The sequence below is a fragment of the Zalophus californianus genome, chromosome 8, assembly GCF_009762305.2.
Source record: "Zalophus californianus isolate mZalCal1 chromosome 8, mZalCal1.pri.v2, whole genome shotgun sequence".
Lineage (NCBI taxonomy): Eukaryota > Metazoa > Chordata > Mammalia > Carnivora > Otariidae > Zalophus > Zalophus californianus.
Window position 1 is genome coordinate 34,879,952 of NC_045602.1, and position 16,200 is coordinate 34,896,151.

Below are 16,200 nucleotides of genomic sequence, written 5' to 3' on the forward strand. Positions count from 1 at the left end.
TGTCCCAGTTTGGACGGGATGCCCCCTTTAGATCCAGGCAACTGTGGCTGGAGATTGGGACAAGTTATACAAAGGAGCTGCTGGGAGCTACCGTTGTGGGTGAGGGCTGTGCATAGAGAGCGGGATGAATTTTGTAACCTGAGCCAGCACTGTACATAATGCCCACTAGAAACTGAGCTGTTCTCACATAGTTTGAGAAATGTTCCCTCCATCTAGACCACCCTTCAGATACCTGAGGTATGTGACTTGCTCCTTTGCCACCTTCACTTCTTTCAGGTCTCTGCACAAGTCCCCATTATCAGACAAGCCTTCCCTACCACCCACGTCCAATAACACACATCAACTGCCACTAGCAACCCCTTTATTCCGCCTTGTTTCCCCTTATCACAACCTGACACATTTATTATATTTTTTCTATTTTGGCCACTACTGTATCCCCTCAACTTAGAACAGTGGCAGGTATAAAGCAAGGGCTCAACACATTTATGCTGAATGAGCAATCTCCTCAAGAACAAGGTCTTGTGGGGCGCCTGCGTAGCTCAGTTGTTAAGCGTCTGCCTTCGGCTCAGGTCGTGATCCCGGGGTCCTGGGATCGAACCCCAAGTCGGGCTCCCTGCTCAGGGGGAGAGCCTGCTTCTCCCTCTCCCACTCCCCCTGCTTGTGTTCCTGCTCTCGCTGTCGCTCTCTCTGTCAAATAAATAAAATCTTTAAAAAAAAAAAAAAAGACTATATCCCTCTCAGAGCTACACCACTGAAAGGTGTTCCTTCAACAACAGAAAGATTTATTACTTTCTTCCCCCACAGAAAAACCGCAAAAATATTTCCAACTTGACTCTAGTAGTGAGTTCCAAGTTTCATTAAAGAACTGGCCAGATGCTTCCTCCTAGCTTGTGTGGGAAGAAGTTAAGATAAAGAGCATTTGAAACTCTACCTCGGCACACCTGCCTCATACCTTATTCCCTTCTGATATGTCTTCCTCTTTCCCCCAGGTCAGGGATATAGACCTGCCTCCCCAGGCACCTGGGGCTCTAGAAGCCCCCTGACCCCTCTCCATCTGGTATTAATAACAGATGGTTCTTATTGAATTGCACACCTGCTATAAACCAGGCACTGCACCTTACAAATTGCCTCGAATTCTTAACCCCCAAACTGGAAAAAGCTGTAACCTGAGTGCTGTCTGGACAGCCCCTGTAATCTTGACTTTTTCTTTTTCTGCCTTTGTTACCAAGAATCACTTTCTTCCAGTGTATTTGCAGAAAGGGAGTTGGTCTCTCAGCTCCAAAGCCAGTCCAGGCTGCGGCCTGTTCCTCTGCTTTCACCTGCTCCTAAATTCCACATTCAGCCAAGGTCTCCGCTCGCTCTGGTGTGGGTCCTAGCCTATGCTCTGAGGCTGCCATTCTTCTTCAATGTGACACTGACAGTGGTCTCAGGGGTGTAGTAGACAGAATAATGGCCCCCCAAGAATGCCCATATCCTGGATCCTGTGAATGCGTTACCTTACATGGCAAAGGACTTTGCGGATGTGATTAAGTTAAGGACCTTGAGATGGGGAGATTATCCTGGGGAACATGGTGTAATCACAAGGGTCCTTATAAGGGAAAGAGGGAGGCAGGAGAGTAAGAGTCAGAAAAGGAGAGATGGTGAGGGAAGCAGAAGTCAGAGAGATGTGAGGAAGGGGCTGAGGAATTCAGGCAGTCTTTAGGAGCTGAAAGCAGTAAGAAAACAGATTCTAGCCTAGAGTCTCCAAAAGGAACACAGCCCTGCCAACATCTTGACTTTAGGTCTTCTGACCTCCAGATGGGTAAGATGACAAATCTGTGGTGTTTTTAAACCACTTAAGTTTGTGGTAATTTGTTATACTAGCAAGAGAAAACAATTCAAGGGATGATGCAGGGAAACCACACTTGCCTTTGTTGTCTTATACACACATGGATAAACCACTTTGTTTTAAGTTTGGGATAAGTACAAGGGGAAAAAAAAGGTGGATATTAAATATGATCGTTCCCAGAGCCCAGTGGAAGAAGGAAAAGCCCTTCGCAAGGTCCCTTCATCATCCCCCATTTCCTAGCACTGCTCACCAGTCCAAGGCCCACCCTCTTTTTCTTCATTTCCTCTGTAAACCCACTGTTCTCTTCTCCATGGTGAAATTCATTCACTCAGCAAACATTTACTGAGTACCTACTATGTCCCAGGCACTGTTCTAGGTATTGGGACTAGAACAGTGAACACAACAGAAAATAATACAAGCTATCACAGGGCTTATGTTTTAATGCAACCCTCCTTTCATGATATTCCCACCCAACAAGGGCTACCCAACCCTTACCCTCTACCCCAAATATGATCATCTGTAAGATAGAAATGACACACAACAATATACTTCTCAAAGTCTGAGTTACTCCATTAAGGATCATGCCATGTAGTTAGATGATTCCCAGAGTAATCCACGGTGGGCTTCATTTCCCCAGGTCTTGTTCTCTTCCGAGTCCCTCTGCCAACACAAAGTCAAGATACCCCTCCTCATTCTTCCTGTGGTCTTCTGATCTCCTGTGAGTATCTCTTAGATCACATACACACACACCCCAAAGACAAACCATCAGTCTCAGTCTAAATCCATGTTAAGGAGGCTGCCTTCCTAAAGGTAACATATTCTGCCCAACTAAATAAAGATATGGCTTTACTTTTTCATACAGAGCAGCCCCAAATCCCCCTTCTCAGCCTCCACCTGTAGACTGTGCCTACATGTGCACCAGAAACACCACCTGTCACTGTGCCTTTCTAAAAGGAAAGACCTTCAGTCATTACCATCATCCCCTGCTACCCAGAGAACGGGTAGAAGTTTGATAGATGTGCTTTTTTGATACATCGAACCATGTGAAATTCCTACCCAGGGCTTCCTCTACTAACAGATTCCACCAGGAAGTGAATCCGCACCCTGTGGCCCCCATCCATAACAAACCCTGGAGAGTTATGAGACTTTTCTTCTTCCAGTTCTAGAAGGAACCCCCAAGGGTAAGTACATTTTAATCACTTAAAATGATCCTCCCCTCTTCTCTTATGGTCTTTTTTTAAGCAAATAATACACAGGCACCATCAGGCAAATACTTTTGATTAAAGCAAATGTTACCTCTCTTGGCATTGAGAATTGCAGAAGGAAAGAGTGAGCTATCAATTCCCAGTAAGCTTACCACCATTAGCTCTATAATGCTGGTTGCGGAGTAATTATTGCAATATAAATAATAATACATTGATTATGTGTTTACTTGGTGCCAGGGACTTTACTAAATTGCATTTGCTCTTTAGTCCTCACCAATGAGTCACCTCAACTGTCCATATTTTACAGATGAGAAAATGGAGGTCAGGAAGGGTTAAGAAAATTGTTCCAAGGTCACACTGCTCTTTGGTGGCAGAGCCAGGGCTCCAGTGCAGGCTTTCCTGCCAGCCAGACCCTGACCACTCTACAATACTGCTGTGCCATGCTTTAATAACTGGGAGGCTATCCAGGGTAGTACCTTCCCATTACAGTGGAAAACTTCCAAGTGAAGATAATAAAGGAGGAAAGGAAAGACAGGTTTCATGAGCCAATACGATCACCCTGAGAATTAAACATAGATAAGAAGAAACCTGAAGCCAGGAACAAGAAATACTTTTTAAATTAGAGCCAACTGGGGCTCCTGGGTGGCTCAGTCAGTTAAGCATCTGCCTTTGGCTCAGATCATGATCCTGGCGTCCTGGGATAGAGCCCCGCTTCGGGCTCCCTGCTCAGTGGGAAGCCTGCTTCTCCCTCTCCCTCTTCCTGCTGCTCTCCCTGCTTGAGCTCTCTCTCTCTCTCTCTCTCTGTCAAATAAATAGATAAAATCTTTAAATGAATAAATAAATACATTACAGCCAATTGAGCAATGGTCAGTTGGAAAACTTGTGGTTTAGAGTCAACAGTGGTGTCGGGACTGGTGGCAACATTTATTTTGAAAGTGTCAAGGACTGCCACCTCTATTTAGATGTCTTTAATAAATGAGAGTCTAAAATACTCTAAAGAGAATCCCAGCGGAGACCACAAGCCAAAAATCCTTGGCTTCCAAAATAACGGGGGCTGCCTCTTCCCAAGTTACCACGCACAGAAGCAAAACTTGGCAGAGTCTGAAACAAAGGATTTTGGTCTTGTTCCTACCATTGCTTCCACAGAAGGAAGCAAAGCAAACCACTGGGTTCTATCTACAGCAACTCCTGAGCACGCAGACCTTGCCAGGTGCTGCTCAGAAGAGGATCCCACCCTGCTCTTTGCCCAGGGAAATCGGCCCTTCTGGAGGCAGCTTTTAAAGACCTAAGTGCAGGGCGGACTTCTTCTAGCCCTACTTCTTTTCTGCAGAGTTCTGTTTCTTGGGGAACTTTTCCACATATAATCGAGCTGCTACTCTGACACCATTTTCATTGAGTAATTCATGGTGATGTCACACCGGCCAGGCACTAGGGGAAGCCCTGCTTTTATGGGTTGGCTCTTAATTTAGGAATTTTTATTTTCTGACTTCCCTCCCTTTTTTGCTGGACTCCACTGCTTTTGAGCAAGATGCCTGAGTGGTGAAGTGTTGCCTGCTTTTGAGAAAAGGAATTCCTGCTCGTTGAGAGGCAAGTGATTGAGTGAAGGCAAAATGTGCGTCCTGTAATAATAGTACATCTTAATTGGAGAGTTGGCAGGAGAGGGAGGATGTGTGGGCCCAGTGTGGGCTCTCTGCTCATGATGGGGTTCATCAGGCCAAGCCCAGGAGGCGGGCTGGGGATTCACAGCTGCTCCCTGGTGGGTGCCACAGTCCTGTGTACCTGGGGAGCCAACGGGCTCCTCCCCGGCACCTGGGCAACCACATCTAACCCACATCCCCACCTTCCTTCCTCACCTCTCTGCTGTTCTGTGCAGCCAGCCGAGCCGGCAAAGGCAAAGACGAGCTTGGCAAACCTCGCCTGTAAAAGCCTAATCCAAACAGCATGTCGCTGAGCTCAGCAGGGTGACTCATGCGCAGTGAAGTGTGAGGCCAGCAAGCAGAGATTAGGATCTGGCCCTCCCGCCAGCCTACCCTGCACTTCCTTTGATCAACTCTGATGGTTTTTAATTCTGCAGAAGCGGCTTCCTGCCAGGGGCAAACACTTCTTGGTGGAGGCTGGAGCCCTGTCACTGCTGACCTATTTGTCAGTGGCGAGGCTGGTGTGTGTGATAGCACAGGGACACCCTGGGATCGCAGCCCACCGGAGCCCAGAGGGGAGCCTCTCTCTCTCTCTCTCTCTCTCTCTCTCTTTCGGAGGTGCCCAGGGCGACATCAGAAGCTGGCTCCTTAGCCAACACCGGCAAGGCCACGCGTGTGAGCAGTCGGGGACTCTAACCCTGGTGCTGGCATTGGTTAAGTCACCCGGTAGTAAAGAAAAGTGGGGCTCTCTCTAGGGGATATGTTTTTTCTTTTTTGTAAACTGGGGCATCTCTAAGGACAGTATCTGGCACAAAATGGAGCACTCTCTGGGTTCTTCAAAAGTTCTTTTTTCACATCTGTTTTGCTGGAAATGGAACACATTCGGAGTATATGACTCTCTTGAACTTTTTTTGTCCCCGGTTTGAGTGGAATGGGTTTGCCTCTGGACTCTTCCAAATCCCCTCAACGACGGATGCCAAGCAGAGCACCTGAAACCCAAGTCTCATTCTCTCTCTTTCCTTCTCATGCCCTATCTGGCTCTCTCCTTTTTCTCTCTTTTCTCAGAAAGTGGATGAGTGATTCTCAACCTTGGCTACACATTTTAACCACCCTGGGGGAGTCCGAGGGGGGTTAAAAAAAATCCCTATGCCCAAGCTCCACCCCAGAATAATTCACTGAGTCTCTGAGGGTAGGACCAGATATCAGTCATGTCTAAAGCTTTCCATTGTGCAGGCAAACTTGGGAATCACTGAAATTTTGGGGTCTCGTGGCATCCACCATAAGCCCTAATAATGGGTCTTATCTCCCAGTCTGTCCTCCTCACCACCATTCAGTTTGAGGGCCTTCTGGAGTCTGGTGTATACTTTAACCACGTTAAGGTAAGACGGTATCTGCTTATACAAAATATTGGTTGTAATTTTGAATTATGTGTATACCAGAACCAATTCCAAATACATCTTTGCCCCATAGATTCTTTTCATTTAATACAAATGTTCGTGTAGTTTTTTTTAAAGATGTTGTCTGGTTGGGATAACTAGTCTACATATTAAGAATTTGCTCATCTGATTAAATGTATCTACCATCCCGCTGAGACTTGGAACAGAGAATGAACGTGAGGAACGGAAAAGCAGAATAGATGGGTCTCACAGGGAAGAAGTAGGGGATGGTTCAGCACACAGAGCAATGATCAACCCAGTTAGAATTTCTGGGAGGCAGGTTTGTTAGTGCTGGTGACAGGCTGTGAGTAGGGCTTCCAGATAAAATAAGGACCTTTAGTTAAATTTGAATTTCAGACAGGTGGCAGATAATGCAATATTGGGGACATATTTATACTGAAAAATCATTTGTGGTTTATCTGAAAATCAAATTTAACTGGGAGTTCTCCATTTTGTTTGCAAATCTAGAAATCCTAGTTGAGGATGGCAGGCTAAGGAGGAGAATCTTGGGCATTTGAGGGAGTGGTAGGTCTCACCTGGGTGGTTACCGCCCTCCAGGGGCGTAGGGAAAGCCTACAGACACATGGGCCTGTCCCAATGACTGGGGATTGCTACTGGCATGTAGTGGGTGTGAACCAGGGTGCCAAACATACTGCAGTAGGTGGAATAGTTCCAATGGAGGAATGTCCCATCTAAAACGCCAATGGCACCCAGACCAGTGCCACCTATTTCACCATTTTACTGAGAACTGACCCTATCACCTTCACGTAGTTGCTCCCTAGAAAGCAGTGCACTGGCCACTCAGAGAAGTTCAGAGAGTGCCCCCCAGGAAAGAGCCAACCAGACAAAGTCCCAGGTACTTGTCCCAAAGCCTCCTTTAGTCCAACCCAACCATACAGCGGGTCCAACGAAATGAATCCAAGCCTTCGAAGCTTACAGTAAGTACTGCCTCCTTCAGGAAGCCTTCCTTGACTGCTCCAATCTTCACTGATCTGTCTCCTCAACCCCTAAAATCTTTATTCTTCTAATTTAGTACTTGAACATATTCTTGTAATACTTTCATGTGTTCTGGCCTGTGAGCTAGTCTCTCTAACTAGCCTGGGGACATCAGAAAAGTGAGATCAAGTTCTGGGTGACTTTGATCATGTTACTGATTTGTTGGTTGGCTTTACTATTTGTTATACTTTGCCTCTTTTAAAAACTCTGATGTAGGGGCGCCGCCTGGGTGGCTCCATCAGTTAAAAAGCATCTGCCTTTGGGTTGGGTCATAAATATCCCGGGGTCCTGGAATCGAGCCCCACATCGGGCTCTCTGCTGAGCAGGGAGCCTGCTTCTCCCTCTTCCTCTGCCTGCCGCTCTGTCTCTGTCAAATAAAATAAACAAACAAATAAATCTTTAAAAACTCTGATGTAGCTGAAATTAAATGTACAAAAAGGTGAGGCAATTAAAGGAAAGATAAAAAGGGTGATGAGAAACCATAGAGGAGAGGGAAGAGCAGGAACCGGAGATAAGATAATTTTGTCAATGGATATTAAATTTAAGTCTGGGCTCCCTGACAGGCAAAGCAAAAAGGGAAACAAAATGTGTTACATCACTCTTATTGTCTGAAAAAAAAAAAAAAAAAGGAAGCAATATCAGCTCATGAGGAAACGTAATGTCTTTCCTCAGGCTAAAAGCTAAGTGAAATTTCTCAGATCTTTAAAAGGCAGGACTCTGAGAAACATAATAGATAACGTCTTCACTTGAGTTTTCAGAAGATACAAAAAATGTGGGGGGTTTTCCTATCTCTTATGTTTCCTTTGTAAGAAATTTGGGACTATACTAATGAGCTCAATGAAGGCATTTTTATAAGGAGCTAAATAATATATTCTAAATGTATTAATTTCCAGTGGTCTGATTAATAAAGGGGTACTTCTTGAGAAGTTTTCAACTGCCCAGAGCTGTTATGACGCCTTTACGTGTGGCTCCCCTAGCAGCTTCTGACAGCCTTAGGGAAAAGGTGAGGATGCTGTAGAAACTAGGCTGTGGTAGGGGGTAGAGGAAGGATGGCTGGGAACAGCTACATTCCACTTCCCACGCGACCTTGCTCCCTGCGAGCCAGAATCAGACTGTTGGAATTACCCACCCTGCCTAGAAGGTACTTCCCAGCCACATCCCCAGGAAAAGGGTAAAGGAAAACAGTGTCACCAAGGGCCCACCCCAGAGTAGGATCTTGGGAATGGCTTGAGACCCTGCCTGACCATGTGTATCATCCTTTAATGAGTGCTACATTTGGGGATTAGTTTGCCGCTCTTTAAAGGCAGAGAACAAATAATTAGATGACTCAAAAAAGAGTTTCCCTTTTTTGGTTTTATTTGGGTCTTCTTCTTCTTCTTTTTTTTAACCAACTCCCTAAATGGGTGGGAGACTAAAACAAACAAAAAATAAACCATAGATTAAACAGCCCCTCCCCTCCCCTGGGCTGCACAACATCAGGAGAGGAAACTGTGGCCTGGGGCTTTGAAGGCTGGCTGATTAGCACACATGTCCCCCCGCCCTACCCATCGCCCCCATCTCCGATGCACCAGTCCTTGTGCTTGGTGGCTAACAGTGACAAAACCAAGATGAATCACCGTATGTCAAGATTCATAGATTATCGAAAGACTAAGTAGCAGATCTAGGATGGGAGGTGGAAGCCAAAGGTAAAACTCTCTGACCTAGGCTTTGCTCTTCTGTTTTTAGATGGTGGCTGCTTTGATTTCCTTCCTGCTGGCCCAAAAAGGATGGCTGGAGCAAGCAGAGCTAATCTAGGTACAGGTGGAAGGGCTGCTTGAGCCATCAGGAAGCCTCCCCACCACTCCCTCCCCTCTCCCCGCTGGAGGGTGGGGAGAGAGAGGGACAGCCTGGGAGAAGTCTCTCCCTCCTTCTGTGAGAGGAGGTCAACTGGTTGTGCTGGCCTTGCTTCCTAAAGGGCTTGCTTCTCAGGTCAATGGATACTGCCCTTAGTGCTAGAATGTGTATCCTGGACTCATTTCCAACTCTCTGGCAGGCCAGCAGTGTTGATCCAGGCTCTCCCCTTCACTCGGGATTAGAGGAAGGGGGGTTAGTTGGGGTCATTTTTGGCTACCCAGCATCTGAACTCCTCTCCCAAGCTCAGGACATTTACTACCTCATGAATCTTAGTACCTTAAGAAAGAGCCCCAAAGGCCAGATGCTTCCTTCTCTAGTCTCCTTTGGACATGGACCCACAGCGGGACTTGGTCAAACAGGTGTACCTACTTCAGATGGAATCAGAAGTTAACTGGCACTGGGGCACCTGGGTGGCTCAGCTGGTTAAACATCTGCCTTCGGCACAGGTCACGATCCCAGGGTCCTAATATCCAGCCTGTGGCAGGCTCCCTGCTCAGCCAGGAGTCTGCTTCCCCCTCTACCTTTGCCCGACACCGCCCCCCCGCCCAACCTCTGCTTATGCACACACTCTCTCTCAAATAAATAAATAAAATCTTAAAAAAAAATAGAAGAGGGGCGCCTGGGTGGCTCAGTTGGTTAAGTGACTGCCTTTGGCTCAGGTCATGATCCTGGAGTCCCGGGATCGAGTCCCAACATCGGGCTCCCTGCTCAGCAGGGAGTCGGCTTCTCCCTCTGACCCTCTTCCCTCTCGTGCTCTCTCTCTCTCATTCTCTCTCTCAAATAAAGAAATAAAATCTTTTAAAAAAATAGAAGAAGAAGAAGGAGTTACTGGTACCAACAAACAGGGACAGGGGAAAATCCTTTCTGGGGGATGTTGCAGGGCAACAAAAATATCCAGGCTCCCAGGGCAGTGGTGCCAGTGGTGGTGTCCAGTGTCCAGGGCTGAAGGTGGTAGCAGTGCGAGATGGTGGGGAACCACTGGGCAGCAGCTGCCGTGGTATCCTCCCCTCTCCCTTTCTATGTTGTCACTGTGCCTGTGGCCACGGGTATGATCCTGAGTTCCGGGCCCTGTGTTTTCTGAGCCTGTTTCTCCGGCCTTCTCTGTGATTCCGTGAGTTACTCGATAGCCTTTCAACAAATTCCTTTTCTGCTTAGATCAGAGTTGGTTTCTGTTGCTTGCAACTGAGAACCCTGACTCTGTCCAACTACAACTGGTTTCAGTCAATCGTTTGCAGATGCTTTTTTTTCCCCTCTCACTGCCTGCATTCTTCATGTCTCTGCCCTCCTGGCAATTCCACAAGTAATCCAGAAAAGGAGGAATAAGCATGCAGAGAATTTGACCACAGCTGGGAAGTAAGCCAAGAGAACTCTGAAGAACGTGAATATTAGATCTCTCATTTTGTCAGGTGGGGTGGATGCAGGATTAAGGAGACAGAAAGCTGTAGGCTGTCCATCATATTTTATTTTTCAACTGAATTTGGTTTTACAGTGATTACCCATGGCACTTTAAAATCCCATGAGGGTATGGACAAAGTCTGTCTTGTTTTCTCTAGTACCTAGGTCATACTGGATACTTAGTAAATAGTAGCAAAGGGGTAATGATAGAAGTCTCAGGAAGATAATTCAAGGAAGAGAAGCTTAATATATCCTTAATGCCTCTTTAAAAAAAAGAATTGTCTCAATGCTGAGGGAGCTGAAGATTAAGGCCTGTGAGTCGAGCCAACAGTGCAGATATTTGGTTGTGTTGACTGAAGAGCAGGAGCCTGGAGCTTTAGCCATCAGACTGCCAAAGACAGAGACAACACACTCCCAGGCAAGGAGATCCTGACTTGGGTCTAGCCCAGATAGAATGCCGGTCTGTTTCTTCTTTGGAAGGGGGCCTGCAAAGCTGAACTGAGATGGTTCTCCGAAAAGCATTCTGAATCAACTTCAAATGTATTGACAGTACTTGGTTGAAACCCCAGAATGGGGTGGGGGGTGGGTAGAGTTAGTTTGAATCTAGAAAACCAAGGGCAGGTTTCCCTATCAGCTACCTTAACTGTGTAAGAACCTCAGTCCATCTGTTGTAGTAAGCTGGTTTTAAGTGACACTGACATTTGGATTTGGATCCGCAGGATGCGTTTGCTACAAACTGACTCTGATTCTAATTCTTGTTTGTGACATTAACCAATGAAACCTTACCTTGGGTAAGTCTCTTTTTATTTATTTATATGACAGAGAGAGACACAGCGAGAGAGGAAACACAGGCAGGGGGAGTGGGAGAGGGAGAAGCAGGCTTCCTCCTGAGCAGGGAGCCCGATGCGGGGCTCGATCCCAGGACCCTGGGATCATGACCTGAGCTGAAGGCAAACGCTTAACGACTGAGCCACCCAGGCGCCCCCTTAGGTAAGTCTCTTAACTAACTTGGTCTAAGCTTTCATTTCCCAATTTCAAAATCCCTGGTTTTAAAACAGAGGGTTTGGACCATCTTGTTCACCCATTTCCTCTCTAACATGTGACCTTTCTATTATTTTCCTTAAGGACAAGAATCATGTATTCTTCTTCAATATGCCCTTCCGTCCAAGTACAAAGCTGGACAGAGCAGGCACAGACAGCCGGCAGTATGGCTGTGTTCCAGAAAGGCCTAGGCCAAGACTCCTCTAAGAACTTTCTCGAGCCGGGGCCTAGGGCCAGCAGTGATAAAGTTAGAAGAGGAAGAGCACTGGCATCCTTTGATCTGTAACTGGTACCAGAAGCAGCCTTCTAAACTGCTCGAAGTGCTTAGGTTTGCTGCTGGAGCTGGACTTCCAAGGCCCCCACTTCGAGGCTGGCTCATCTTTAAATTCACATTGAACAGTAGTAGATGGTTAAAGCCAACACTTGCAATATGGTCTGGGGCTGGTGGAGGAGAGAACGGTGAAATATCATACACCTGTATATATCTGTTCAAGCTGAGCTCTAGAACTTGGTTTTAACATGCAGAATCCGTGGCGACCCTGTCTGCCCGGCGAGGGTGCTGCGATGCTTTCCATCCTGGGCTTAGAATGGTAAGTCATAAGCGACAGCAGACAGGATGGTCATCTTATTTCCTCTGCTTCCTTCTGGGGAACAGGCGAGCGGACTGCAGAGAAAAGAGAGAGGGGGAGGAAAACAAGTAAATCCCAGCATGCGGAGCAGGGAGGAGAGTGAATGGCAACAGGCATGGGAGCTCAGCTGCCAGCAAAAGTCTGATGCTCTGCATTGCTCTGAGGAGAGGAGGCAAGTCTTCCCGAATCCAGGCGCCCCAACATGATTGTGAAAGCCACACCCATGGGCCCACAGACAGCCAACACTGCTGTAGAACCAGTGAGACACCTTGGGAAGCTGCTCAAGTTTCTGTAGACATCTCTGTAAAAGCTGCCCTTTGTCCCTGGGGGGGTGCTTGGAACCCCAGTGGGAGGTGACCCCAGAGCTGCCACCCAGAGCTGAAAATCCTTTTTTTTTTTTTTAAGGCAAAGTTAATTTCAGAAATTTTGTTCTCAATTTTGTTCTAGGGCTCAGAGCCAGTTCCTTCGTTCCCAGTGGCGGCCAGCAGGGCAGACTGAGCAGGCGCAGAGAGCTTTGATGTCAACAGAGGTAGGCAGGGCAGGCCCCAGTGGAAAACTGTGAAGTCAGCAGAGTTATCTCCGGCACTCCTCCCTTCCTCCTTGCTTCCCCTTTCTCCACCCATTTCCCCCACTCGGCTTCCAGCTTCTCATTTCCCAGGGGACCCTGGAACATACAAAAACCCACCCCTCCAAAGATATGAGGGGGCCAGCTCATGGCTCCAGCTATCAAAGTCTGCTGTTTTCTCCCCACGTCTAAAACAAACAAAGGCGTGCATTCCATACATTTCCTAAGGAAAGAGCGAATACAGAAACCTCGGCCTTTGCGCACTCTTGGTGAAACCCCAAGAGCCTGGGGCCTCAAGTTTGAAGCTGTCTTCCTGCCTCCTGGGGCTTTAAAAGGAATCAAGAGTGCCTCAAACCAATACATCTGCTTGGTTTATGGCTCAAATTTAAACCACAAATTATAAAATGATAAATCGCTGTTCGAATCTCTTCCAGGAAAGACTATGTTGTCAAGATTAAGTTACAGCCTCATGGCCCTATGAGTGAGCCTCGCTGCTGACTAACTCTCTCACTCATTTTCCTGCTGGAGATGTTTTTTCTTCGTGAACTTTCACTGTTTCTGAATACTTTAAACAAAGAAAATGACCGAAGGCAGGAAAAACATCGGGGACTTCTTAACCGATGGAGCCTTTTACAGGCTTTATTATGTAACGGCTGCTTTCGTTTTGTGAGCACCAAAGGAAGTTGAAGAAATCTCTTTCTTCTTGAGCATTTAACTGCCAAAGAACAATGAGACATGGCTTCACGTGGGCAGCAACACTCACTTTAAAACTCCAGTTGGAACGCGGAGTGTGTGGTAAAACAAAGCTGCCTTAAGGAATCTGGGTCTTAAAGTGTTCAGTGATTTGGGCAGGATTGCAGCATGAATTACTGTATTTCGTCCCCACGGAAATCAATTCTTTGGAATTCCCTTACGGGGCCTGGTCTAGCGACAGAGGAGTGTGACAACTAATGGGGCCCCATGCATGCTTTCCCATAAGGATGCTTCTCTCCGCCAGAGCTTTGGCAGGCGGAAGGGGGAGAGATGAGATCCTTGATCTAGGCCCCTACCTTGCCTGCCTGTGGGTCTGTCACGCTGACCTCAGTTTGATGACCTGAGGCTGCAGGAAGCAACTCGAGCACCCACCGTTGTTTCTCCAGCCCAGTGCCTTGGTTATACAACCCCGACCCGGTTTCTCCAAGGCCACTCAAGTCCTGAGGACCATCAGACCGTGAGTCAGAATCACTGCACCATTTCCTCCTAAGCTCCTTCTGGTTTAGTTTACACCTCAGCCCCTTCGGTCTCTTTCTTGGGGTCCCCAGGCCCTGCGTGGCAGCTTTTGTCTCTCTCTTCCTTCGGGGCCCTGGGTCCTCGCGGCGGTTTTCGCTTTCCAACATAATTCCACGGGATCGCCCGCGCCAGCCCCTGCAGGCCCTGCCCCAGCTCCTCTTGTCTCCGCTTTTCCTGAAGTCGGCCTGCTGTCTTTACTGCTGCTTTTTCTGGGACACTTCAAGTTGTGGAGAGAGGTGGTTTTTTTTTTTCCCCCTGTGATTATAGCTCTTTCTTCCAATTTTGACTAGTCTGGCGTCTCTCTGATTATAGCTCATTAGGACTCCTGAAGTTAGAAGGCACTGTTTTTTTTATGCTGCCTTGTTTTTATTTTTTAAAATAACATGCATTATAACTTATTTTTTGGTTTTTTTGGCTTGGTTTTTTTTTTTTTTTTGAAAGATTTTATTTATTTGACAGAGAGATACAGCGAGAGAGAGAACACAAGCAGGGGGAGCGGGAGAGGGAGAACCAGGCTTCCCGCTGAGCAGGGACCCTGATGCAGGGGCTGGATCCCAGGACCCCCTGGGCCGAAGGCAGACGCTTAACTGACTGAGCCACCCAGGCGCCCCTATAACTTATTTTTGCAGGGCAGTATAAAGATGAAAGCAATCATAGTGATGAGTCCCACAGTCCACACAACCCCAACAGCATTAAAATAATAGTCATAAAAGTCGTGAATATGTGGGAAGAAAATAAAAACAATTTTAAAAAGGTATAAAAGGAAGAATAAAAACTTCCCATTCTGCCCGAGTCCCTCCCCCCAAATATAACCACTCTTACTATTTTTTTATTCTTGGTACTACATATTTATGTATGTCCTTTAACAAAATTTTATATAAAAGCGGTCTTACTATACTTATTCTGCATTTTGCTTTTTTTCACCCAAAATGCAACCTTAGAGATCTTTCCACATGTGCACTGCAGATATACTCTTCTTTTAATGTCTGCAGAGTCTTTGTTAGAAGAGAAAGTGCCTTCCAAATGAAAGGCACTCAATTAATGTAATTCCTGCCCCCTTTCTGTCCCTTTACATCTTCTACTCCCTGAGGACAGAGTGACTTATCTGGCTAACAAGCTTGGAAGAACAACCTAGACGTGCTGGGTTCAGCTCTGCCCTTTCTGCTTAGCACCAAGTTACCTGTAGGGAGTGTGCCTTCTGCTGCCGTAGAAGTAGGCAGAACTAGGTGGACGGCTGCTCGATTCTGGGTTTCAGTGGTACGAAATGTCTCTCTCATTTAATGTGAGATTGCGTCTGGTACCTCATCCAACTTTGTCTTTTATCAGAGTAATTTAAGCTTTCATCTGCCAGTCCTTTGTTTTATTTTTCAATTCGTTCAGAACTAGAGCAGGGAAGAAGGCTGCCATTTGTTGGGCCTACCTAGGGTCCCCAAATATTGTTCCTTATTTAGATATATCAAAATGTATTTGATCAGTTTCCCAATGATGAATGTTTAGGTCGTTCCAGTTGACGGCTTAAACAGGCAACACCTCAGCGAACATCTTTATGCATATACCTGGGTGTACTTTTTGCAAGCACATCAATGGGTAAATTCCTTATACTATAAGTGCTGGGTCAACAGTATGTGCCATGGTGTCCCAAATAAAGATGGGAGAAAAAGCCTCCCTGGAAAGGAGGTACCAAGATAATAAACTAATAATCATAATGGCAACAAATAACATTGAGTTATTTCTTGTTGTGTGCCAGATTCTGGGCTAAGCACTTCGTATATGCTAATGTTTTTTGATCCTCCTAACAACTTTCTGACCTAGTGACGATTATTCACTCCATTTTACAGTTGAAGATCCTGAGATCAAAACTGTTAAATGATTCGCCCAAGGTCACAAAACTAATAACTGGTGGAGATGGAATCCAAGACCCTGTTTGTGTGATTGCAGAGCCTGTACCTCTGACCACCTGACTAAAGGTGTTTGTTGCCTATGACATAGAGTGGGTGGTAGCCTGGTCAAGCACTTGAAAATGTGTGAGGACCATTGATTCGGGGCTCAGCTCATACATGTATACGTATATAGTAGAGGGACTAAGAGTACAGAATCTGCAGCCAGACTCTGTGGGTTCAAATCCCAGCTTGGCCTCTAACCAGCTGTGTGATAAACACCTAGCTTTCCTCATCTGCAAAATGGAGATTTTTAAGAGAATTAAGTTATTCAACATTTGTCAAGCACTAAGAACACTGCCTGGTATAGAGTAAGGCCTTCATAATTGCTTAGGGTTTTTGTTTGGTTGTTTGTTTTTAAATTTTTAT

The 16,200-nt window shown here is 46.4% G+C and overlaps 1 long non-coding RNA gene across 1 annotated transcript; it reads left to right on the plus strand.

The window, feature by feature from the left end:
- Positions 1–11,529: 11,529 nt before the first annotated feature.
- On the plus strand, positions 11,530–14,321 carry LOC113937211. Its single transcript, XR_003524542.2, has 3 exons — positions 11,530–12,021; positions 12,508–12,589; positions 13,060–14,321. It is a non-coding gene; the product is annotated as an uncharacterized LOC113937211 (long non-coding RNA).
- Positions 14,322–16,200: the final 1,879 nt, after the last annotated feature.